This window comes from Stegodyphus dumicola, chromosome 5 (assembly GCF_044657685.1).
Source record: "Stegodyphus dumicola isolate Sdum_Otavi_A_Nest chromosome 5, ASM4465768v1".
Classification (NCBI taxonomy): domain Eukaryota; kingdom Metazoa; phylum Arthropoda; class Arachnida; order Araneae; family Eresidae; genus Stegodyphus; species Stegodyphus dumicola.
In genome coordinates, this window is record NC_140772.1 from 140444091 (window position 1) to 140469703 (window position 25613).

Consider the following 25613-nt stretch of genomic DNA (forward strand, 5'->3'; position numbering starts at 1 on the left):
TAATACTAAGTTGGATAAAACAAATAAATTAAAGCAAAAAGAATATTGTTATCCTCATGAAACAATGCGAATATAATTCTTAACAGTTTCAAAAAATTAAGCGCCATTATTCAGCAAGTCTTTAGACGTTTTAGGTATCCTTTATTCGACTGTGAAAAAAGATAATTTCCTCGAATTTATTAAAATTAGATTTAGGGTCAAGAACTTTTAATTGTTTTTTATCATCCGAAATGATTATCTGCAATTTCACAGCTATAGGCAGCAGATCCTTCAAATTTAAAATAAAACTTAATAAAATTTTGTTGCTTGTGCGAAGCGTATTCCTTTCCTGGCTCTCGAACTTCCAAGGGGCGTTGAGCTTGGAAATTAAAGTGAGTTCGATAACTGGCTGTTCGGTATTCGTCATAAAATAACTTATTATTTTGTGAAGTAAAAACAATGAATTCGCTTGCTTCTCGTCGACCATGGAGCTCCTAAATTTAGCATCGAAATACTGACAGGTCAATTTGATCTTGTTCAAGATACTGAAAATGTTTTGCCTATACAGTATTAATTGAGTTGTTTTAAAGTACTACAAGGTGATTCTCCTAAACAGTGCTTAATTTATAAATTTTAATGCATTTTCTTTATTAAAGTTACTATTCAATAGTGCTTTCAGTGGTTTCAATTAAGATAATTCGTATTAATTACATAAAGTATTAATTACATAATTCAGATTAATTATGTAACCTCAATTTGAGGACGCTATTTAAAATTTCAGTATATTTTAAAATCTTCATTTAATGAGTTATTTTGCGATTACGTGAATTCTGAATTTGTAAAATAGGTAATTAGATTTGCAACTTAGTAGTTATTAATTAATTCAAATATGATTTAAATAATTTTTCATGCTAGATTCCTTTATTTTTCAGTTAAGTATTCAATATTTAGAAAAATTCTAAAGCTGGATTTCTTCGCTTCGTTTGAGATCCTAAGACTCAGTTGCCATAGATGATAATTAAGTTTCCGGGGTTGAGAACTGACGGGCCACCTCGTCATGCACCTTTGGTAATGCGAAATCAAATACAGTGGCAAAATGTATTTTAATGCCTTTTGTTCCTCTTACTGTGGTTTTAAATGTTTATTTCAAATTTTGCGTGCTTATAAGTTTTATTCTGCCTGCTTAATTCCTTTCATGCTTGTACTGCATGTTTCTACATATTGTTGAATAATCTTGCATTAATAACTCTTACTAGGGTCGGGGTTAGAATTTAGGGAGGAAAAATGGCAAAAATCTCTGCTTAAACATTGAAGTACTCAGATCGTGAGATCAAATTTTGCATTTTAAATTTAAGAAATTATATTTCGACTTCAAAATGAACTTAAGGGACAATAATGAATGTTTTGGATTGTATTGAAAGTACTTGAAATTTCAAGTTTTAAATAAATCTTATGAAGAAATGTGCAGTCTTCTTTAACTATTTTTATCTTTTAGAAATTTCTCTCTTCTAATTTAAATTTTATACAATTCATACTTACTGCTTATTTACTAACTAATGCGTGATCATTGTTATTACTTTGAAAGTTCCTAATTATTTATCTGATTTTAGCCAATACTTTCCATTCAGGAAAGAAAGCTAAATTTAAAGAGAACTCAGTAATTTTTATCCTTTCCTTTTGCATTATTTTCGCCTCCTGTGAACTACATTATTGATAAAATTTGTTAAATAGCTTCTTATATGCAAAAATATAAAAATTGTGTTAAGGAAATATATAGAAAATAAAATCTCCCTTATTAGTAAAATATTGTGGCCTTTGGTTTACTTCTTACTCTTGTTGAAAATAATATTATATAGATGTTATGAACTATAAATATAAACAACATTCCTATCGCCAGAATATTTGTGAGCAGCATAGAGCTAGAATATACTGTTAGAAATTTACTTCTACCTATAATAGTTAGTGTAACCTACCGTAAACAATGGCATGTTTTTAGAAGGTACAAATGTTACTTAGAAACCTCCGTCTTTAACAACCCGAATCCTTGAAAACTCTAAAAAGCTTCTTTTAAAGAATTTAAGAACTAAAATGGAGTTGAAATTTGGGGAAAATTCCTTTTATTCCTTAAGCATAATGTAAAAGGATAACTTTTGCAAGAATTTCAGGAAAGCTAATGATTATTAATCGTTTAGCCGTCGAATTCAAGTACAATTGTAATTTTAATAATTTTCTTATATTTTCCGTTTATTTCTTGGAGTAAAAATAGAACTATTATGAGGTAAAAAAAGATCCTTTATAGTTTTCTAGACATTTTTCCATTTGAGAATATCCACGTCTAATTTACAGTAATGGTTAGAAGTCATAAATACAACCGCTCTTTTAGGTCATATTAAAATATTATGAATAATTCTATTATTTTTCGAAAAATAAAAAAATAAGCAGCGAAGAATAAAATTAATGCTTCTAATTTAAAATATTACTGAACCTGTGTAGAGAACTACAATTATAAATAGTGTAATTCTAAAATTAAAAAGTATGGCAGCATTTAGTAGATATTTTCTGTTTTCTTGTTAGAGTTGCTCACTGTTTTTAAGAAATTAGTTTTATATTATCAGCATTGTGGGTAATTGTGAGTATTATAAGGTTATCAACATTGTCAGCATGTGCAATAAGAAATTATACTTATAACTGAGCATGTAACAAAGATAACGTATCATTCATTTTGGCTGAAAAAAAATATTAAGGAAATCAGTTCAGCCACATTAATAATTCAAGTGAGTTATTTCAAAAACTTCCAAAAATAATTCATTTAACTTTTTTTTTCTTTTTTTACAAATGCTTTAGAAAATGGGCAGACATACTAGAGATATCAAGTATTCTGAAGATGGAATTGAAGTGTTTAAAGAAACCGTATAAGTTTACACTAATTTAAAGAATTTGCATTGCAAATGTAAATACTGGAATACTTACATTTAATTTTATACTGAAATTGCTAAAACTTTATTGCGAGGATAAAGAATTGCATACTCAATCTACTTTTAAACCGATCATAACCTCAACTTAAACAAAGCATTTAAAAACATACGCCAAAAATAACATTTGAAAAGACGTGTTTCTTTAAGAACAGAAAAGCGTCATCCTGTGAAATAGACGCATTCACTATTTTGAAGATACTGAAAGCAAAACTTCTCCCACCGTTCATCTCATATAGCATGCAAAGGATTACTTTCTTCCGACGAAAATCGATTCGCCTCGATTGTTCTCGGGGAGTAAGGCCGGCATGCCTCCTCAAACACAACCCGGTCTCCGTGGGCCCGCGTAAAGCAGAGATGCTCCAGAGAAAATCCTCCCGTGCGATTAGCTACAGCGGAAGAGGAAGAAACGTCCGCCGTGATAGGTGACACTCGAGTGCGGCGATGGATTCAGAGAAGCTCCCACCTCCCTGAATAATGAGGCATTTGCATAGATAGAACAATAGCTACGTTCATTTAAAAATCCAAACTTTTTTTAGCACAGCTTTATGGAAGATGGCATCAGGCATCAAAAGGAAGCAGAGTCATGGCAGATATTATCTTCAGACCTAAGATAATTATTTTCCAAGACCATTTTTTTTGTGTGCTATTATACCATTCGTCTGAATAATTTAGAAGTTCCTAAATTATTTGCTTCATTCGCTTATAAGTTCTTCACAGATTTTTTTAATTCACTGATCGTTAGGTTGAATCGCTGGGAAGAATAAGTCTTTGTACAAAAACTGGGGATCGAAGCCGTTTCAATGACTTTCAGAGTATGAAGTGCATGGGTTAAATTAGCTACACATTGACATTTTGTCCTCTTAGGCACTGATATTAAAGTCTTTCCATAAATAATGGAAAGAATTTAATTTGTAGAAACTATTGATTATCGCACCACTGCTCAGGGACAGGACTGATTTTAGCATGCTCTTCAATACTTTCTTAAGCAGTTTCTTTTAAGCTACGTCCTACAAGCAACAACATCTTATGAACTATTTCTTAAAAGCCACATCTTCTAAACTGAGTCCTCGCTGTCTGCAGACCGTGGTGTACAAACGGGTCTAATTTACATAACTTATTCTCATTTATCCTTAGGATTTATGCTAAAATTATAACTCAAGGAGTTTTTTAGAAAAAAAAATTCCTAATAATTTTCAAATAATTTATTATGATTGAAGCGAATAAATATCTTATTTTATCATGCGTATTTCGTTTGGTGTAAATTAACAAACCAAAATCTACTAAGGCGGTGATAATTACGAAGGTTTAAAAAATCCCATGTCAATGCAAACGTTCTTGAATATTCTGCATACAAAATCAAGATGTATCTTTTCATTGAATACATATGCTATTATAAATTCGGTTGAGTTTATCACGAAGTAAAACTCGATCAAAGGATTAAAATTCGTTAGTTAGTTTATAATGAAGCTTATTAGAAATTGAGGTTTATATTCACAATGACTTTTTAACTTTTTTAACAGTAATATGTTCGAAGTAAAAATTTCAAAACTAAAATGTTTCTCAAGACTGGAAATTTGTTGCTTTTTCACTTTATTTCAACACTTTTTTTTTTTTTTTTTTTTTAATCGTATATTTAAACAGAAGTTTGGCAGCCAGAAAGATATTTTTGGAAGATTTAAAAACTAATTCAAATCATAACGCGTTTTCATATTTTTCCCCATCAAAGGAACAGTTATCATATTAATGTTTGACTATTTAAATTTGAGAAATAGGAAAAGAAACTGGTATTGATCTTTCCATTTCGGTGTAGAAAAACATGTTGCGGAGGTTGATCAGAATTTCACTTTGAAAGCAAAAGAAGAAAAAGATTTTAACAACTAAACTACTGCCCTGTATTTGGTGTTCTTAAGAAGAAAGTTACTATTTTTTTTTTTTTTTTTTTTTTTTTTTTTTATTCCATGGGATAATTCTGATACGCTTTTTTCTGTTCTAAATTGATTTTTCTTAATACACCATCCATACAGTATCTAAAAATCATTTATGGAATTCCTTAAGAAAAGCCTTAAATAACCTTTAAGAGTTCGAGCAGTGACGAAAATCTTCGTCTTCTGTATCTAACTTCCCCCTTTTTTTATTCCAAACTAAATTAAAAAATAGGTCCTTCAAAAAGTTTGAAGAAGAAAAGTAATTTTGGAAAAATGAAACTTAATTCAAAGTTTCTTTTATCCACGGAGAAAAACCTTTTTTCGATAAGTGACAAGCTACTAAGTAGCAAGAAATTTTAATAATTCCATTTGAACAGCCTGTCTCTATGTGGTATTTATGTGGTGCATATGTGGTACATATTTTTGTTTTTTATACTTTATGTGGCACATTATTATTGTTTTATTTATTTGAGTATATTTATTATGCTCATATTTTTATATCTTCACATATTTAGATTTATATATATTTCTCTATAATATTTCATGCATTATTATTTTATATATTTGCGTATATTTCACCATTTGCAACCATAAAAAAGCAAAATGACTGGATATTTATCATGATATAAAATATTTTTTAGAGATGTGAGGTTCAGATTTCGTGTTTTTATATCAGAGATCTCTTATTCAACGTATTTATACATTTTATATCAACAACAAAGTTAATTAAATTTTTAATACATTTTTTGAGTATATGTCTTGTTCAAAATTATCATTATGCACTTTCAAAACTCAGCATTCTTTATTTACCTTTAAAAAGCTTTATTTCCAGGCTTAATAATCAACTTATTATATTCTTAATACGCAAATATAATGATTTTGAAAGGAATTGAGAAAGGATTAATTTAATGAAGTATTCAATTTCATCGCTGCAGTTATTATTCCAATTACTTTATATGGATCGATATATTGGGAGGACTGATCGTAGATGCACAAATTTTCAAAATAATTGATCTCAGAATATTCTTCGCAAATCAAGAAGTTTGATGTACTTATTTTATTAAATTATGTAAATAGGTATTGATATAGCCTGGGTGAAAGTAAGATAAAATTTTTAAAAGTTAAGAGGACTAAATAAGCCTAAACAATTCTCCTCCGAGCCCCTACCCCCAATTATTAAGTTCAAAGGAAAGCTTTGAATTTATTCTTTACTTGCAAATAATGTTTAGCTGCCTGAATATCTGCTAAAATTTGATATTTCAATACGAAAACATTGGTGGAAAGAATTAAAATATACCTAGTAATTACTGTTAACATTATATATATATATATATATATTTTTAAAATTGTGTTGAACTTTTTCTTGGAGCCACAGCTCCTGGTAACTTTTTGGCGAGCTAACTACAATTTCTCTTCTCATTTCCTTAATTTTGCAGCATATTGCGCAAAAGATTTTGACCAAAATTGGTCTTTTTAGTATTGTACTTACAACCTAGCTTATTATATATATATATATAATATATATAAATAATACAACAGATCTTAATACAATAACTAAAACCTCTCGTTTTGTGGGAGGAGAGTCAAAATTATTTTATTTTTATCAAAGAAATTATGTTTCTTATTATTAATCATTTTTAAATATTTTTATCCCCCTTAAAAAATTGCACTCTCCAACTGAACATTGCTTTCTAACACACCAGGGAAGAATTTACCTATAAAATTATTTATTTTTTTAAAATACATAAAAAATTAAAAACTGAGGAAAATCATACAAACGGTGGCTTCTCTTCTTAAATAAAAATGGCATTTGTTATTGCGAATTCATAAAAATTCATCTTTATTATTCAATAAAATTAAATCTCAACTAAAAATAATTTGAATTTATAGAAATTTTACAAACTGTTCGCAAATAAAATACTGGAAACCTGTTTTATTTACGACACTCGCAGTATAAAATAACTTCTTTTTTTACATGTCGTTAAATTTTAATAATTTTATAATAATTTTAAATAACTAATAATAATAATTTTAAATAACTTTTAACATGTCGTTACAGATCAATAATATGCCACTGCAAATCAATTGATAAGTATGTATAAACAGTTGCAGACTGTGAAAACATATTGTTTGTTATTCCATGAATCATTTCTCAGTCGTATCAGATACTTTTTTTTGTAAAAACAGACTAAATATCGTGGTGACTTTTTGCTATTCCCTAGTTGCGCAACAAATTTTTATTTCATACTATTCGGTGTAACTGCCCTCAGCTACTTTTTATTAGCCTTTCGTTTTTAAGCTACGATTTTTCCCAATCCAGCTTCTGCGTCTGTGATGCTTTCGTTTTCAGGAAAATGTTAGCTTCTCTAAGATATAAAGTGTAATATTTATATTTAGTTAATAATACAGGGAAAAGGAAGGGATTTATTATTAGCATGTCACTATTGTTAACTGATTAAAAAAAGGTGAAAGTTGCGTTTTCACTTTTAATCGTACCTTTTCAGTTCTCCCATTTTAAGTATGTTCAAGATTCCATTTTAAATATGCTAAGATACTTCATTTCATATATATATATAATTGAAAATGTAAATAATGTCCGTCTGTTTTATTTCTTTTAATCGCATAATCTTTATTTAAGCAAAACAAGAAATAGAGAGAAAAATAAAATCCTTTCACCCTGGATTATCTATTATAACATGTATTTGGCCTACAGAGAGAACAAAAGGAATATGTTATTTGGGATTTACCAGTAATACGGGAGTTTGTGCTCGCAGTTCGAACAACTGAAGCTCTGCTGTATTTTTAAAGAACTGCTTGCTTTATAAAAACTAATTTAAGAAAAACACCTCCAGATTCTTCCAAAATTAAATTTTCTTACTATACATACATTTCTTTCATAGTCAGATTTTGTAAAATTATAGTTTACATTTACAAAGTAAAGTTATACTCTGAGACAACACAGATCTAAAAAAGAAATCCTATAGAAGTAGAATATATTATGAAATTTCATTAAATTAACACAGGTAAAATAAATATGAAAAGCTCTAATTAAAGAATTATTTTGCAATCCCACAGTTGCTTGCAGAAAATTCAAGAATTTTACATCTTTGTTTTTATTAACTCTTATTTAATATCAAACTGCAAAACAAAAGATTCTCAAAACACTTTAAGCAGATAAATGGGAACTTTTACTAATTAAGATGCATCTAAATCAATAATTTTTCTCCTAGTTATTAGTTACGGAATATTATTTAAATCAATAATATAGGGAAAATATTATCCAGTTTATTTTACACTTTTTGAATATTACTTAATCAAGTACACTTGTATATATATATTTTTAATTCCGAGCCTCTGTTACCAAGTATATGTTTAAATGAAGTAATATGCCTCCACCAAAAAAAAAAAAAAAAAAAAAAAAAAAAATCGCATTTCGATGCTAATGTCTCTAGGCCAATGATTAGAAGTTTTTTACTTTTGGCACTTATAAAACTATAAGCAACAAAGCTTCAAATACATTAGCTAGCAAATGGACAGTAATTAAATTCCGAACTTTTATTAATAATATTCTTTATGCTTCAGTAGACAAATATGTCAAGCGCGTGCAAAATATATAGACGAATTAAAAGTAATTAATATTAGAATTTCACTAGGAAGACGCAATATTTATTTATTACACGACGATGTGCAACATTTCCTGTTCTTGCAAAAAGATCTTCATTACAAATAAATTAATTTAAGGCTGTTATAAAGAATTTTTGAAAAATTAATTTTGAAATTTTTACATTTCACTGCATTTCATTTATGTGAAATGTAAAAAACATGTGTCACCTTGTTTTGTGTAAATTGTGTGATTTTGGTTTGATTGTATTTCGTATGAAATGCTTAAACGTATCTGCATATTTAACAAGAACAATCTTTTCATTACATATGGCTTTTGGTTTGGTTTATGAAATTACGGCAAAGCCTCGCGGACTGTCTGCCTACGGAAAGGGATGCCTTCGTAGAGGACTTTCTAAGGGAAACTTATTCATATACATACATACATACATAGGGAAACATACATAGGGAAACCACAAAAACGCCCATGCAGCCAATCCGTTCGAGGGATTCGAATCTCGGATCGAACTAACAGTGTTCTGCGACTTTTACCGCTCGGCGGCTGGTGGGCTCATTACACATGGAAAATGATATTCATACATACATACATATACATATGAATCATCTTCAAAATCGAATTCAAATGAAGAAAATTACTCCGCCAGGCAACTAATCAACAACAGATTCTTATGACCTAAATTCAATTTTTAAATGTCATCCTAAAACTTAATTTAAAGTTTTCACAGTTCGAAGATTGAAAAAGGCTTGTTCTCTGTTCACCTTTCTTAAAATGTTTAAAATTTGAGATAATTTACGGTATTCATTCAGTATTAGTTACAAGAAACCATTTAAAATAGATTCTACATTTCAAGCCTGAAGACTTTTACTTTTCATACACAAAAACTCTACATTAAAAATGGTAAAAACATTTAATAAACTAAAGTAAAGATTTAAGAATATAATGTGTACTTCCTTTATACGTTGATTCCATTAACTTAAATTTGAATTTTAAGATAGTTACAAAATTTTTTAGCACTTCGAAGAGGTCTTTATTGTTTTCAGAAAGCGGAATTCCTGCCGTTGCGAAACAAAAAACATTACTACTTCGAGGAAAATATTTATTGCGAGTTTCGTCCTTGAGCTTATCCAGTGAAATAAACGCAAGTTCTTCGTCTTGAATAATTAAATTATTTTTTATTAAGCAAGTGCAAAAGTCTCCACTCGACGTTAATTCGCAATGAAATAATATCAAGGTAATTTTTTAACCATTCTCTTCTGTACTTCTGAATAGTTCACTTTAAATTTAGTTTTTTTGCTCCTTTCATTCTTGAGTGACTAATTCTTAAAAGTGCGCCTATCGTAATGCTTAGTTTAAAGTTGTTTCTAGTCTTAAACTAAGAGCTGCACATTAAGAAAAGATTACAATTTCTTTTTAATTTTATAATTTTTGTATTTTTAATTTTTAAAAAATGTACCCTTAAACTTTAATGTAAATTTTTCGAGGCGTTACGCTTTAATCTGAAATTTATATATTGAATTATCATATATTTATTTATTGAAAAGAATACACTAAAACTCCTCTTTCCAATATTTTTTGAGCAAAATATTTTGTTTGGACAGATTTGATTTGGTTTTGTTGGATCTTTTAATATCGATGTTTTATAAATTATTGCCATTATTTAAAATTCAATAAGATTTGTTTTAATTTAAATTAAAGGGTGAGCAAGAAAAGAAAAAGTAAATATGCTTGAATTTTAATGAAGTACGACTGATGTATACATTATACTAGCAGCTCGTGTATCCAGTTCCCTAAAACAGTTATGCAAAAGAAAAATTTTACGTTGATTTTTATAAGTCCAGGTAGTTAACTTAATCCTTTTTTTAGTCTCAAATTTTTAACGAACCACGTCCTTGACAATAAATAAAATAACATCATTAGTTTAGGCTTTTTTTTTTTTTTTTTTTTTTTTTTTTTAAAGTTTCAAGTGCACTTTTTGAATTAATTACTTTAACAAAAGCTGCTTAACAAGCACTTGCATATGTTCGCACTCGCAAAACCAATTGTCCTACAGTATTAAAAGATTAATTATAAACTTTTGATACCACATATATTGTGCATTTATTCAATTGTGTTTTTGTTTTGTTTAAAGCCCTTTAATTCATCATTACAAAATATCACCCCCACCCCTCAAAAAAGGCAGAAAAGAGCGAAAATATGTTAAAACGCTTATCTTCCAAACTCCATCAAATTTCTTAAAGTTATACAAAGAATTGCTTTTTTTAAATTATAGATAACTATATTTATTTATGATATGTTTGCTGTTCAACATAAATACTGTTTTCCATACTTTGTTATATACGATGAGTGTGTGTGTGTGTGATTATGGCAAAGCCTCGAGGGCTATCTGCCTAAGGGGAGGGATGCCTTCGTGGAGGACTTTCTAAGGGAAACTGGCTCGTATACACGTTACACATGGGGAAAACCACGAAAACGCCCATGCAGCCAGCCCGTTCGCGGGATTCGAACCTCGGACCGAACTACCAGTGTTCAGCGACTTTACCGCTCGGCCGCTGGTGGGCCTGTTATATACGATGCGGATCTAACACACTTTCTCTGGATTTTTAACATTAAAACTACCACAGAATGCAAAATAGAAGTTAACTAAAGGTTTCAAAAGCTAAATTCAATTAAACCATATTTTTTTTTTTTAGGTATTTTTCTAAAACTGTGGAAAAGAGGGGTAAATGCATTTACAAATAAAGCAGAATTTCTTTAAAGGTCTGAAACTGTAATTCTACTATCACTAAAAAATGTTCAATTGATCAAAAATTTAAATGATATTAAAAGGAACGTAATAGGAAATTCCAACTACTTTTTCTAGAAGCTGTTTAAATTACTTTACGAAAAACAATAAATTTTTCTTTGCCTAAAAATTTAAGAATTTTAAAAAGAATTGCTTTGTCAAATTCCAGTAATATCAATAAAATAATAAATATCAAAAATAAAAGCTGAAACTTCGATTAAATATCTATTAGACTAAAACTTAAGTTCGTTATTTTAATGCAATGATATTGCAATATTAGTTACCGAATTTTCCTTACAAGCCAGTTTCATAACTTTTCCCCTAATCTTTTTTGCATACTTTATCTTAACGCACATTGCATCTAAATATAAGAAATAAATTTTGCTTTTGCAAAAAAAGTAAGAAACTTTTTCAGACTGTTAGAATTAACTAAATTACGTTAAGTTGATTAGTATTATAACAAAGCATTCAGTGGCCGACAGTTTCATCAGACTCAGAGCTCTTGTCGATTACATAATGTAGTAATACCTTAAAAAGCAGAACAATTAATATTGATCGAATTTGCAATGGGTTTAGAAGGAAAAGGTTGGCATCAAATAAGTACAAATTGTTCAAGGTAAAATTGCTTTTGGGTTTTATGAGACATTAAAAACATATTTATAAACGATATGCTACTTTTAGTCAATTTCTCTTTAACGAATAACAGAGCAACGCTCATTGTCTAAGAGTATTTCGAATCAAAATATCAATACGCAAGTAAAATTACCAATATACAAGTAAACTTTTCAGTTCAAAATGGGTTTTGAGGAGGAAAAATATCCAGATGTATTTGGATGTATCTGTGTTTTCATACGGGGGGGGGGACAGATACTTAAACGTAAACTCAGTTTTTCAAACGCTTCTTTCTTTTAACATATTTTAGAATGTGAAAAAAATAATATGAAAAATTAAAACAAAAATGCTGACACAAAAATGCGCTTACGAGCTTTAGCCTGGAGTATGAATGGATCTCAAACTACATAAACCAAAAAAAAAAAAAAAAAAAAAAATATATATATATATAAAAGCATAATTAAAATATAAGCGGGTAACAAAAATTAACTCACCATTAATTCCATATAACAGCGAAGTTCAAAGAAGCTGCTTCATTCGCGATCATGAGAAGAATTTCAAACAATTCGTTTTCATAGTGGAACACTCTCACCGGAACTCGAAATTGGTCTATGAAAGAAGAACAGACAACTTTGATCAACATGGAATTAGTCTTTCTTATTTCATCAGACAAGAATACTGATTTTGCATTCACATGCTTACATTTCGCCTGAAGATTATGTTCATTCCATATATCTTGCATTTCGTAAATAATAAACAAGCTAGTCTCTTCAGTTAGTTAAATTACGAAGTAAATCAAACTGAATTTATTTAGAGTACCTTGCCAGTTGCTTACCACAGCTTGAATTTTATATGATAAATAAGGTTTGCCTAAATTCTTAACAAATTGATCGCAAATAAGAATAATAAGTACTAGACTAACTGGTGTACAAATGTTTGTGCGAATAGGTAGGAAGTTCTTTCTTTTATCATAGCACTGGCATAGGTTTTTGTCAGTGAAATGTAGATAACTCTGTTTCAAAAGGAAACTTAAAAGCTTTAATTTTTACCGGGATGTTCACGTGAATCGATGCTTTTACTTTTTCAGTCACCGATATAGTTTACACTCTATTTTTCGAAAAACAATTTTTTTTTTTTTTAAAGTCATCTAACTCCAGACTTTTCTCATACTGAACATTTTCCTTCTACCTTTGATTCCATGATGATATGACGGAAAGGGAAATTTTTTCCTGTTACAACACTTTTAACTTTCTCATAACTTTATATTCAGGCAAAATCTTTTCTGGTGCATGAATATTTTTTTAAAGATCATTCGAAAATAAATATTTACTTGCTAATAAAAGTGTTTCTTCATTTTGTACTTAAATGAACTTCAACAAAACTTTTAGGAAGTTGATCTGTTAAGGATTAGCCAGACAGAGTTCAGTTCTGCAACAGGTTTAGTTCTTCAGTCTTTATATTAAAACCTTTATATTGATATAGGATTCTTGTAAATCCCCAAATTAGATCTCTCAGGTTAAAGATTCTCTTGGAGCTATTTTTCTTGAATAATGAACTGTTCAGTTGCGGACAGCTAAGTTACTTTCCGGACATCTTATTTTAAATGCTCTCGTCGCGTATACGCGAAACACAAAACCCCGAGGAAAAATTTCTGACCAGCAGATGCTACTTCCAGAAGTGCCGCTCGAAGGGGATGTTAAAGTCTCCCTCACTAGAATAGCCCCATTCATTCGGCGTGGTCTGGTTTTTCCACTACAAAGATTATTCACCAGCAAAAATGCGTAAGCTACAAGAGGAAAGCGTGTAAGTCTGGGAGGCTCTCAGAATTCAACTGAGTTTCAGAAGGGGACACGAAAAAAGGGAACTCTTCTGCAAATTAGCCCCCACGGGGTGGGAGGAAAAGAGGAGCTAGAAAAGACGCAGGTGTGTGTCGCCCATTTGCGGCCATGGCAAAAGGGCGCTTCGCGGTGGTTCGCTCCCGTCGCACGCCCCGCTAGTTCGGAGCATCCAATAGGCGAGGAGCTGGCATCTGCAGGTTTCCGCCAATCGAAGTGGCTGCTTTTTCCATGCCACTTCAGCGGCGTCGGAACTGCCATAACAATACCTTCCGTTGCCGGCCAAACTTTTTCCTGTTCCGTGCATTTTCTCTTTTTAGCATTTTCGTTGTTCATTATGTGGTACCCGAGTTTTCGCGTCTGAGGTGCATTGTGCGCGAGTTCCATTTGCGATGCACGCTGCTTTTTGTGCACCGTCTTTTGCTCTCTCTTTTTTCGACGGTGGGAGTTGAAGTTATTTTTTTTAAAGCCTTCTCTCCTCTCTCACTGGCAGCATAATGTGAAAAAGATGTGGTAGAAGAAGGCTTTTGGCGGAAACTCGAATAAATAAAAGGTCGGGAAGGGGCCATAAAGGAATTAAAATAAAAAAAGAAAATTTATGAATGCTCGATCCACCCTTCCATTCAACTGATAACAGAAAAGGGCCCTTTTAAAGCGAGAGATTTCCCATGCCCACACAAACCTCTTAACATAACGTTCTAAAATGTACCGCAAAACTGTCAATGTTAACTCTTGATGCATCTTTAAGTGAGAAATGCACAAAACGGTGATATTCAAATTCCGAACCCGACTTTTTTTTAACTCCCTGAGTAAGGATAATAATTTTGGTTATGCCTAGAGAATTTCGTAAAAAATTGCTCTAACGACTTTCCTTTGCACATGATACTCTTTCTCGCGTTCTTTTCTTTAAAAAAATACCTCACAGATATCATCTATAATGATTTTTACAAGCAAGTGTAAAAATCATTATAGATGATATATAATCATTTTATATAATCATCTCTTTTTTTTAATATAACAAATACAGTTATTAATGAAGCTTACATGATTTTAAGAATAAAAAAATTATAAAAATATTTATTAGATTAAGAATTTCAGTTTAAAGGCCAGATAATCTAAACAAACAAGAAGTTAAGAAACCATTAGTAAACAAGAGTTTGCCATATGTCACCAATTTAAACCTCCCACTTATTGTCATGGTTGCTAAACAAAAAACAGATTTTTGATCAAACACATAAATATATATATATAAAAAAATTGTAATAAATAAATTAGAAAAAATATCAGAAATGTATTCTAAACATTAAATAAATTAATGTTTAGAATAAATTTCTGATACCGAAATCTGATGACCAAAATGTGCTTTCATTTCATACACTTTACTTAATTTTTAAATCAACTTTGCAAAGCTTTAATATTTCTTCATCAGTTTAATATTTTAATTCCTACAGAAATTTCAGTCTCTTGACCAAAAATAACATAAACGAAAGTTATATGACTGTGAAATCTCTTCTCAACTTTCAAATAGTCTTTCTCACTGTTTCTCTGATAACGATTAATGGCTTTTGACTGCATATCTTAATAAAAACTCCTGATTTTCAAAGGAATTACTAGTTGAGCATTTGATGATTTCATTGATTTACTGAGTGTTTTGATGACCCTTAAGTAAATTGCTTACAGAATTCGCCAGTTGAAAATGCGAAACTTAAAGGGCTAAAGGGATTAAATACATAGAGTTTTAGATTTTGTTTCCATACAGTTCGATATTCATATGTCTAATAGTTTTCTGGATTTTAAACAATCTATTTTTTCTTACAGTTTATTCGAAAAGTTTGATGAAAAAAGAACAACTGTCCAGTGTTTAAAGCGAAGCTAATTCTAACTTTCTCGTGAACAGAGCTCATACACGTAAAGAATACTATTATTCGAAAATTGGCAAATTCTTTCAAATTTATATTTTAACAGCTGAAATGAGAGAAATTTTCAATTCTTTTTACAGTTTATTAAAACGAGTTAAAGTATTCCCTAAACAAATATTTTTAGCTTTATTTTTATGAGAAAAATGGCAGTAACTCGTTTAATGGGGAAAATAGTTAAATCCACATTCATTAAATCAGTTTTTTTTTATCTCATTTTAAATATTAAATATTTTTAAATCGTTAATTAAATAAGTTTCGATTTGGTTTGCTTAATTGATTAAGAAAAAGCAGGCGAAGGCAATCTGTCATAGATGTGTGCCTTCGGAGAAGATTTTCTAAGAGAAATTGACTTATTTTCACGTTATATATGAAGAAAAAATTATAAAGCACTCATACAATCCGCCCCGTCTGACGGAATTTGGACCTGAGCCGAAATACCGGTGTTCAGTGGGCTTATCCAGTCGGCCACTGAAAAGTAAATGAAACTTCGAATAAAATTTTCTAAGAATCTTAGTTACTATTGATTACAGCCACCCTTTTTTTTTAATTTAATCTCTACCTTAATAAGAAATGTTAATTAATAAAATAAAAAATAAACTTTGATTTTATTTTTAATACAGTTTCTTTAATAAAGCAATATTTATCTATTACCTTTATTACCGATATCAGGAATATTTTTTTAATACCACTAGTAACGGCGAATATCGAAGTTTTTGTAATCTTAATACCAATTACCTTAAAATTGGCAGGGACTATTAGTCATAATTCTTTCATAGAAAATTCAAAACATCAAAACTTCTTTTTTATTTCTTTATTATAAACAATTAATTTATCATTTTATTAAAAACAACCGAATAAATCAGAAAAGTAGAAGACTTGTCTCATCTTATCTTTTTACATTCCAGTCTCAACTGAAAACGCAACTGATGTGCCAAGCCATTCAATGCGTCTAACAACAACTGTAGCTATGCCAGGAATTAAGGGTAAATGAAACCAACTCACAGTTCTGAGGGGGACGGAATGTGGATACAATAGGACAGAAACTCAAATTAGACATTTGCTCAACGGTAAACTTCATATGAAAAATGAATAAATAATGTATACTTCTTCCTTTTTATATTATCTTATTTTAATCTTCTTATTCCAGTGGACTTGTACACCCACATTGTTAAAACTTTCAGTGTCATCCTCATTCATTTAGAGAACTTTGGAAAGCTTGTTATAAGGAAATAAGAATGGTAAGAGCTATAGTTCAGATTAAAGGCAGACACAAGAGAATTACTGATGTCGGCAAAAGGGTAATTTTTAAGCAAGTTTTAGTATATGCAATTCATTACTACAAACGCATATCGACTTCAATAGGTTAGTTTCAACAATAAATTGTAATCCTAGAAAAGCAATACATACAACACTCTGAAACCGCAGCACTTTTAACACAAAAATCTTCCTGAATATTTCGACAAATAGTTTTAAAAAATTGTTGCTACTTGTGGAAATTTTATTAAGGCTTTTGGTCTTAGTAATATTAAAACCTGGTTATTGAATGATCGATGGAAGGTAAGAAACCTCAACAAACCGCGAATGGACAATGTGCTGAGACCTTATCTTCTAGATAAATGGTATCTTCTGTATGAAATAATATTTGCTCTTAGCCACTCATAATCCTTAGGAATGAAATGATCTAAAACAAGTAATATAAAAAAAAATTATTCCTACTTAGGTCAACAAAGAAAAATTTTATTTTAGTTTCTTTTTATTAACATAATTAACATTTTTTAGTTTCTAATTTATGAAGCTGATGGTGGTCTAGAATTTCTCAATCTATCCATCTCTTGTAATGCTTCATTATTGCAAGGAACCCTTCCAGTGAATTTCGAGCAGTCCAGTTCTTCAATTAATATTCAAGTAATATAAAAATTCAAGTAATATAAAAAATTATTCATATATTATTATTTATTCATATATTATTATTATTAAAATTCATATATTATTATTATTAAAATTCATATATTATTATATACAATTTATTCATATATTATTCAACGTTAACATAGAAATATAGAGAGAATTTTCGGTACACAATGGGACATTACATCCGCTTCATCCCTACTCTATAAAACTACAATTCTTTAATTCCATACGCTTTGAAAATCTTTAGAACTCTGTCTTACTGTTGCCACTTATTTTTGTTAAATATTACAGTCCCATTTATTACAGTCATGTTATTATTTATAAGTTGTTATAAAATTAATTTTTACAGCAAATGAGAATTGCTAATATAGGTCCTTATTTGTAAGTCTTATATATTTAAAATATATTTAATAAAAGCAGCATATCTTTAGTTCCGATAAACAGGAATAAATAAGTAGGAATTGGCTTTAATATGTGAAGAAACTGTATTAACATCAAGTGTCATCCACTACAAGTTTAAAATAAATGTATTTGAACTTGAGTGGATGAATAAAAAGTATTTTATTAAAAATTGAAAATTTGGACAAGATATAGGGAGAGTGTGAGCTAATAGTAGGAACTTAATAATTAATAACGGGGCTGGATGCGTACCATCACAGTTAGCGAAAGTCAGTCCTTAACAAAAACTTGGGCTCCATACTTAAACATTGAAAACAATATGGAGTTTATGACCAGATATCAGTCTTCCGTTTATCGACAGTCCAAGTCCTATCAACTTTTACATCCGATAGTTCCTTATTAAAACCTCCAACAGAAGTATTTTGTTGAAATTTGACGACTTTTAAATTAATTTCGGGAAAACTAGAAAAACACTATAACCTTCAAAAAATCAAAAACGACAAAGTAAGGAGGGGGATAACATTTATTTATCTTTATGGAGGCCATATTCGGCAACTGCTGCTCTTATGGATTCAAATATTAACACTTTGTGATTTTCATTCATATTCAACTCTCCGTTGCATCATCTGATGGAACTTAGTTCTTCAGCCCAAGAGTGTATATATGAAGCTCAAAGTAATAAGAAAAGGAATCCTGGAACATGAAACAAATTACCTCCGCGAAGTCTGTTTTTCTCTGCAGTTTTTTAGTTGTATCTTCAAATATTTTATCTTCCAATAAATAAATTCCCATTTTTGCACTTTCTTCAGTATGCAAAATTCCGTGCTTTTGCAGAAAAATAAAACACTGCTCTTTTTTGCAGTTGGTGAAAAGTTAAATACGAATAACATTTTAAAGGAATAAAATAATGAAGGATACGGAAAAAAGAGCAATACAGAAAAAAAAAAAAAAAAAAAACTATTACTTATTTATTGAAACAAAGTTAAAAATGGTCAATATTTTAGAGGAAGGGGGAAAAAAATCTGAAAGCTTTCAGATTTTACATTCAACAGATTTTTTTTAACGTTCTGTGTGTTACCTTTATTTATTAAATATCATGGTCTTCGCACTTAAATATCATGGTCTTCGCACTTAAATATCATGGTCTTCGCACTTACTATAAAATCCAATTCAACGTAGAGTTTGTTAATCAAAAATTAGCTATAAAGTGTTACAAAATATGAAATCTATAATAAAACAAATTTGAAATTCCAAATTAGGGCTACCAGATGCCCATATTCGGTGGAAGATTACGTTATTCAAAATTCGATGGCTCCAGATATCGTTGTTTTTTATGCCAGTGCGAGAAACATATATACATTCATGCAAATTCTTTATTATTTAATTTCTTTAAATATAACACAATGTGATAATATTTGGTGGCAACAGTTTGAAAAGTGAATCAACGTTTATAGTGAAACGACGCAAAATGCCAAAACGAATTAATAGTCCTACTGGGCAAATTACCCCTTTGGACTAAAAAGAAGAAATGGCATTATGCGGTCTAAAGTAAGCGGAAAAATTAACTATACAACTTTCGTGCTATCCTGTGAGCCGTGAAACTATCGCTAAGCACACCGATTTATCTCCAGTTACGGATAAGCGTAATATAATAACATACTCACAGTATCTGCACTTTTGACACATATAAACCCGACTGATTTCCGATAGGCAACAATTTTCTTTTATGAACAAAGATTTAAATCAACTTTTATTGTTATATTTTTTCTTGGATTTTGAAAAAAAAAAAATAAATATATTAAAAGTTTGGACCTGTCTGCTACAGAATAGATAAAATGGATTATTTTCAAAGTTACAGGAAACTACCAATTAAAAAATGTGTGTATTAATGAACACGATATGAGCAGCTGAATAAGTCTGACAAAACAGTAAGAGATTGGAACAAGGGAAGGAACAAAAAGTTTGTACTCGTAGCGTTCTAAAGACAGCTTCCGGTAAATTGGAGAGACTAATAAAATGGTAAAAATCGGGGAAATTCTTTTTAGGAAGCGCAAGAAAAAAAGCGGTCGAATATTGATTGTTTATAAAGCATCAGTTCCTCCAGAATTCCTCGAGAACGATTAAAGTAACTTCGGCAAGATCTCCGCCAACTATCATAGTTCGATAATTGCCAACTTTCCTGGTCAACCAAATAATACATAAGTAACAATGAAATATATTACACGTTACAATTATATATACTATATATGTGTGTCGTCTAGACGGGAAAGTGGTTAGTGACTCTGACTGCCGTACCGAAGGGTCTGGATTCGAATCCCGGAGAAGACATGGATGTAACTTGTCCGTCTCCTCATAGGAGGATCGATGATATCACTTGGACAACTTTATAATCAAAACGAGCCTCAAAATTAAACACGTTGCACGTTAAAATGTTAAAAAAAATCCTTCCATTAAATTGATCAATTCTGGCTACTAATCTTCCAATTTTTAGCACTCAACGAGATGGTCTCTTTAACAATTAACAAGAAATAAGTACCTTATCTCTTGTCTCTTCTGTATGGTATTTACTTCGTTAATCAGTAATCTGACGATTGCAGTTCGTTTGTAAATTCCTTGTTCGTGGAATTTCCTTTTCACTGTTTTTATTTTGCTAGAGTATGAAAGCACGTTTTTCAGCTATGCAGTTACTGCCTTCATTTTTCAGCCATAACGCTCTGCAACTTGCTTCTCTTTCTGTTATTCAACTGTTATCTTCTACTGATGGTCTGAAAAGCTTTTACTGCACAATAAGTAAAAATAATGATGATGCCAACTACATTTATGAAGAAGAGAGCGTTGTCATTTTACTCATTCATTGTGCCAGGTGTTCCCTATTTTTTATCTATAAAAATATATTTGCTTTAAATCAGAGGTTCCCAACGAGGTCGGTAACGAGCCTGAAGACTAATAAAATTTTAAAGAGGTCTATGATGATCAAGGGGTTGAATGAGGGTAGATAGCTGAATATGCATCGGCAATTGATCGGCATAATCAAGATCCCATTGATTACAAAAATGTATTAACAAAATTGATAATTAATTTTTTATTGATATAAAGCATTATCGTACAAATAAGTCAAGTCTTATTCAAAATACACGGGTACACTAAGTTTCGGAATTTAAAAATCATTAGACAGAAATATCCGACAATAGAAGTTTTTACCAGTTCTGTATTATTGACTTTTCCCTCTTCTTACCTAGCCTAAGCAGACTTTAATCTGCTCAATAACTTACTACGAAAAAGAAAAAGATTCAGTTTCGGTTCTACGCAAAAAACAAGCTAATAACTTAAATGATAATTCCAGAATGAATTAAGCATAATTTAATTCGCAGTAGTAAAAGAAGACGGTACTTTTTTGTTGCGAAATTTAGTTTCTCTAGATTGACAACAAAACCAGTATTCTGCTAAGTTTCAAATGTAAACAAATATGGCTGCTACCGTAACCAAAAATTAAGTTTAGCCGCACTTAAAAAACTTTTAAATTGTTAATAATTCCACAATTATTGCGTGCAGGTTAACTAAAGGCATTAAAATCTCAACCTGAAGATAAGAACAACATAATTTAATCACTTTTAAAGCAAAATGTGCACAATTTACAAACATATAAGAATAAAGAAACTGAGATTACTGAGCCGAGTAACAGAGTGATATATCTCCACGGTGCGGCCGATTGCAACCAAAATACGAGGTGCACATCTGCATGTTATAGCAGTCCTATATACAGAATTTCAATGTTAGGAAGCTACTCGTTTTTGAGTTATGCGAGATACGTACGTACGTACGCACAGACGCCACGAAAAATTTAAATCAGTTTTATATTTCTTGGGAAAGGGGAAGAGTTCTTTATTCTGTCCTTACGTACAGATGTTACAAACACATCGTTAAATTCCATTCGATAGCGGGTCAAAATGGATATTTTCGTTGAAATATGATGCCTGATATTTTTCGTGATTACAATGCTTCCTTTTTACTTCGCGCAAGGAAGTAAAATTAATAATAATACAAAAATAATAAAACGTTAAGTATAACAAAATATTTTCCCCAAAATTTGTGTTCATATTCTTAGCTTAATTGCAAACTTTATGCTTGCTCAATCGCTTGTATTATGGTTATGTTGCACATTGTATATTATAGAGAAAAATGTAAGGAGGCCGAAGCAGAAAAGTATTCTTTTAAAAGAGGTCGATGGAAAAAAAAGGAGTGTTGGGAATCCCAGCAGTAGATAAAGCTGTGAATTCTTTGTCAAGCTGTGAGAAGGGGTAAGCTTTAAAAAGGCTTGAAAGAAACCTCTTCGAGGTACTTGTTCACTGTTTAAAATTCGCGGATTTCGCTCCCAGAAAAAATAGTAAGTAGTACTATTTAAGGGAGATAGTTGGTAAGCATCGCCTGCAAACGATCCAGTTAAATAAATGCATAGTACGTAGTCTGTGTACGTCTATAAGTACGTAGTCTTTTATTTTTTAAATAAACGTATAAATCTCTACGTAGTGAATTTATGCTGAAATAATATCGCACTTTTTTTTCTGTTATTTGGCATTGTCAATCTTAAAAACTAGTTTCAATTATAAGATTTTATGTTCTATACCTTGAATTTCCTACATTTTGAATTATTCTTAAAACTACAGACAAATCCTAGCTGCTCAGCTTAAAATTGTTTTAAACTTTTAAATGTACTCATCATACGAAGATAAGATTGCAATTTTGTTTTAATTTTATGATTTAATCGCCTTCTTTTTTTAAGCCTTCTGGTATTTTAAAGGTAAACTCTTCAAATGTGTTTCACTAGCGGTTTACCCAAGGCCCATGGACCACATCCGGCCCTTGAGTAACTTTTACCCAGCCCTCCAACACCTGGGCAATAATGATCTAAAAACTGGGTAATTAGCTACTAATTAAATTCTATTTAAGACATTTTAGAATCAGGAAAATTACTTCGTATATTCTCTCCTCATAGTTTCTCATTTAACACATTGCTTATAATTGGAACTGCGAGTATTATTTCTCCTTAAACGTTCTGCCTTTCCTTTATTGCGGCAGTGCTGCTTGAGATATTGCAAAGAGAGGAGATGAGAAGCTCGGTCCATAACTTAAGTGCTTTGTCCGGTGGAAAAACAAATTCACAGCTTGTATCTGCATTCAGTATAATGCTTATTTCATTATTTGTGATAAATTGTGTTAAACATCATTAGAATAGACCTAAATTGGAATAAAAATTCATTACAAGCCTGAGAGAGAGAGGTATAAAATTTTTTGTTCTCTTTCCTTTCCAGAATCCTTTTGTCCGAGCAGAAACAAGCCCATGGAAACTAGAAAAGGAAAGTGGTTTTGGACGGCCGAATTTTTAACTATGTCTGAATACGTAATTATTTTTTTTTCATTGAATACAATCGAAATATGCTTGCTTAATTTGACAAAATACCATTCCTATGAAGAAAGTTTCATATATTAAACGGTACTATGAATCTCGTCATAATCAGTACAATAATTTTACAGGGAAAGTGCGAGAAAATGAAATTTTATGGCTCAGAAATAGTTTTAAATGCAGTCCATATACATTTCATATACATACACCATATACATTTCAACAACAAAATTACAAAAAGTTTAAAAGCAGCAGAGCAGCATGTGCTTAAGGTTCCCCATGCAGCGTCAAGTGTTGGCATATATATACATGTAATGATTCTGAGTGCACAGTTGAAGCCTGGAGCTCTTAACAGCTTTCGATAACATTAATGGCTGGTGGTTAAGGTACACAGATGAATGCAACAAAACTGAATTTCGACAAATCACCAGCTCTTATTTTCAGACATATTCAATTACTTTGGCAGACACTTATTCAATCATATTTAAATATGATAAATTTCTATGAATATTGGCTTTTCAAAAGGAAAATAACATAGTCAGCGAAGCGATGGGGATGTATTAGCATTGGCGAAGGTAGTAAAGGAATGACGTAGTTTTTTGTGCCAAGAGTATACCAAGTTCTGAGGTATAAGTAGAGATAATCTGTGATTGATTAATTTGAGGTTGTTATATAACATTGAAGATTCTCGAATTTGGGAGAACAGATGAATTTAGGGGAAGATCACCAAATCTAGAATGTTAATTTTGAGGTCGCCAATTATTTTTATAGAAGCTATCCTATTTTGTTATATCTTATATATATTTTTTGTTATATCTTATATATAAGATGACGAAACTGATTTTTTATAAATCAACAATCTTTATTTTCATACATATCAAATTAGTTTGGTAGACACTTACTTAATCACATTTAAATATGATAAATTTCTATGTGCACTACGCAAAAAAAGGGGGGAGGACAGTTCTATATCTCCCGTTCTACTTGGGACGGTTGTCGAAATTCAAATTGGGTTTTCATGTCTCGAAAGCGCGACTTAGGATATATATTAGATTTATATATAGCAATGTGGTAATGTAAGTATTCTGACACAAAATTCGACTTTTTCTGAAATAACATGCCAATTTTTCTTATATATTTCACGTCTACGACTCAAATTATGCCTAAATATTAAATTTTGTAAAATTTAGTCCGAAATTTACGGAGAAATTTAAAAGCGCTTCTTGGAGCTTTTTTTTTTTTTTTTTTTTTTTTTTTTTTTTTTTTTTCAGTTTGTGCTAAGAATAATTCATTTGGCGAACTTCTTAATTTATAGCAACCTATTTTCCTTTCCCTTTTTTTCATTGCGCATGAGCGGGAAAAAAAAATGAAAAAAAAGTCATCGTTCATACTTTCAAATAATTTTAACAAACCACATTTGGCGTTATTATTGCTTATGACTTATACGCCAAATTTCAAAACGCGCCAATACGTAAATTCATGTATATCTTCGAAAATTTTGAATTTTAAACCTATAAAAACTTTAATTTTTTATAGGTGTGTCTTACATCTACTTTAAAATGCTGTTAAACATTTTATAGGTTATAATACAAAAATCTTTTCGAAAAATTTATGAAAAATATTTAAAAGTACAAATTTAAAAAAATAAATCAAAAATGTGAGAATTATATTTGGATTTATCCTAAATTTCGAATTCTGTAAGAAGTAATCAATTAAGTTTAATAAAAAAAGGAGAGATTAATAAATATAACAGAAATTCAATTGACACTGAGGAGCTAATTTTTTAAAAACTACTCGTGCGATTTTTACCAAACTTGGCACTTTGGCATAATTTGAGTAGTAGAATCGAAATATGGAAAAAAAATTCATATCATTTCAAAAAAAGTTTGATTTTGTGTCAAAATACCTATGTTAGAACAATGCTATATATAAATCTAATATATACCATAACGGTAGAACGGGAGATATAGAACTGTCCCTCTTTTTTTTAGTCTAAAGGGGCTTTGTTCCTGAAGGACTATTGTTTTCATTTTGCCGTTTCATTTGCGGTTGTGTCGAATCACTCTAGATGTCCGATTCACTTTTCAAACAGTTGTCACGGAATGTTATCGCCCTGTATTACATTTGAAGAAATTAAATGATGAAGAGTCTGCATAAATGTATGTATGTTTCTCGCATTGGGATAAAACAACGGTACCTAGAGCCATCCAATTTTGAATGACGTAATCCTACTGCAAAAATGGTCATCTGGAA

The 25613-nt window shown here is 30.4% G+C and overlaps 1 protein-coding gene across 1 annotated transcript in view; it reads right to left on the minus strand.

The window, feature by feature from the left end:
• LOC118204934 (uncharacterized) overlaps positions 1 to 25613 on the minus strand; it is a 98156-nt gene that overhangs the window by 37170 nt on the left and 35373 nt on the right. Inside the window, exon 3 of the mRNA XM_085817131.1 lies at positions 12390 to 12504. The gene's annotated coding sequence lies outside the window, so the exon portion shown is untranslated. The remainder of the gene's footprint in view (positions 1 to 12389; positions 12505 to 25613) is intronic.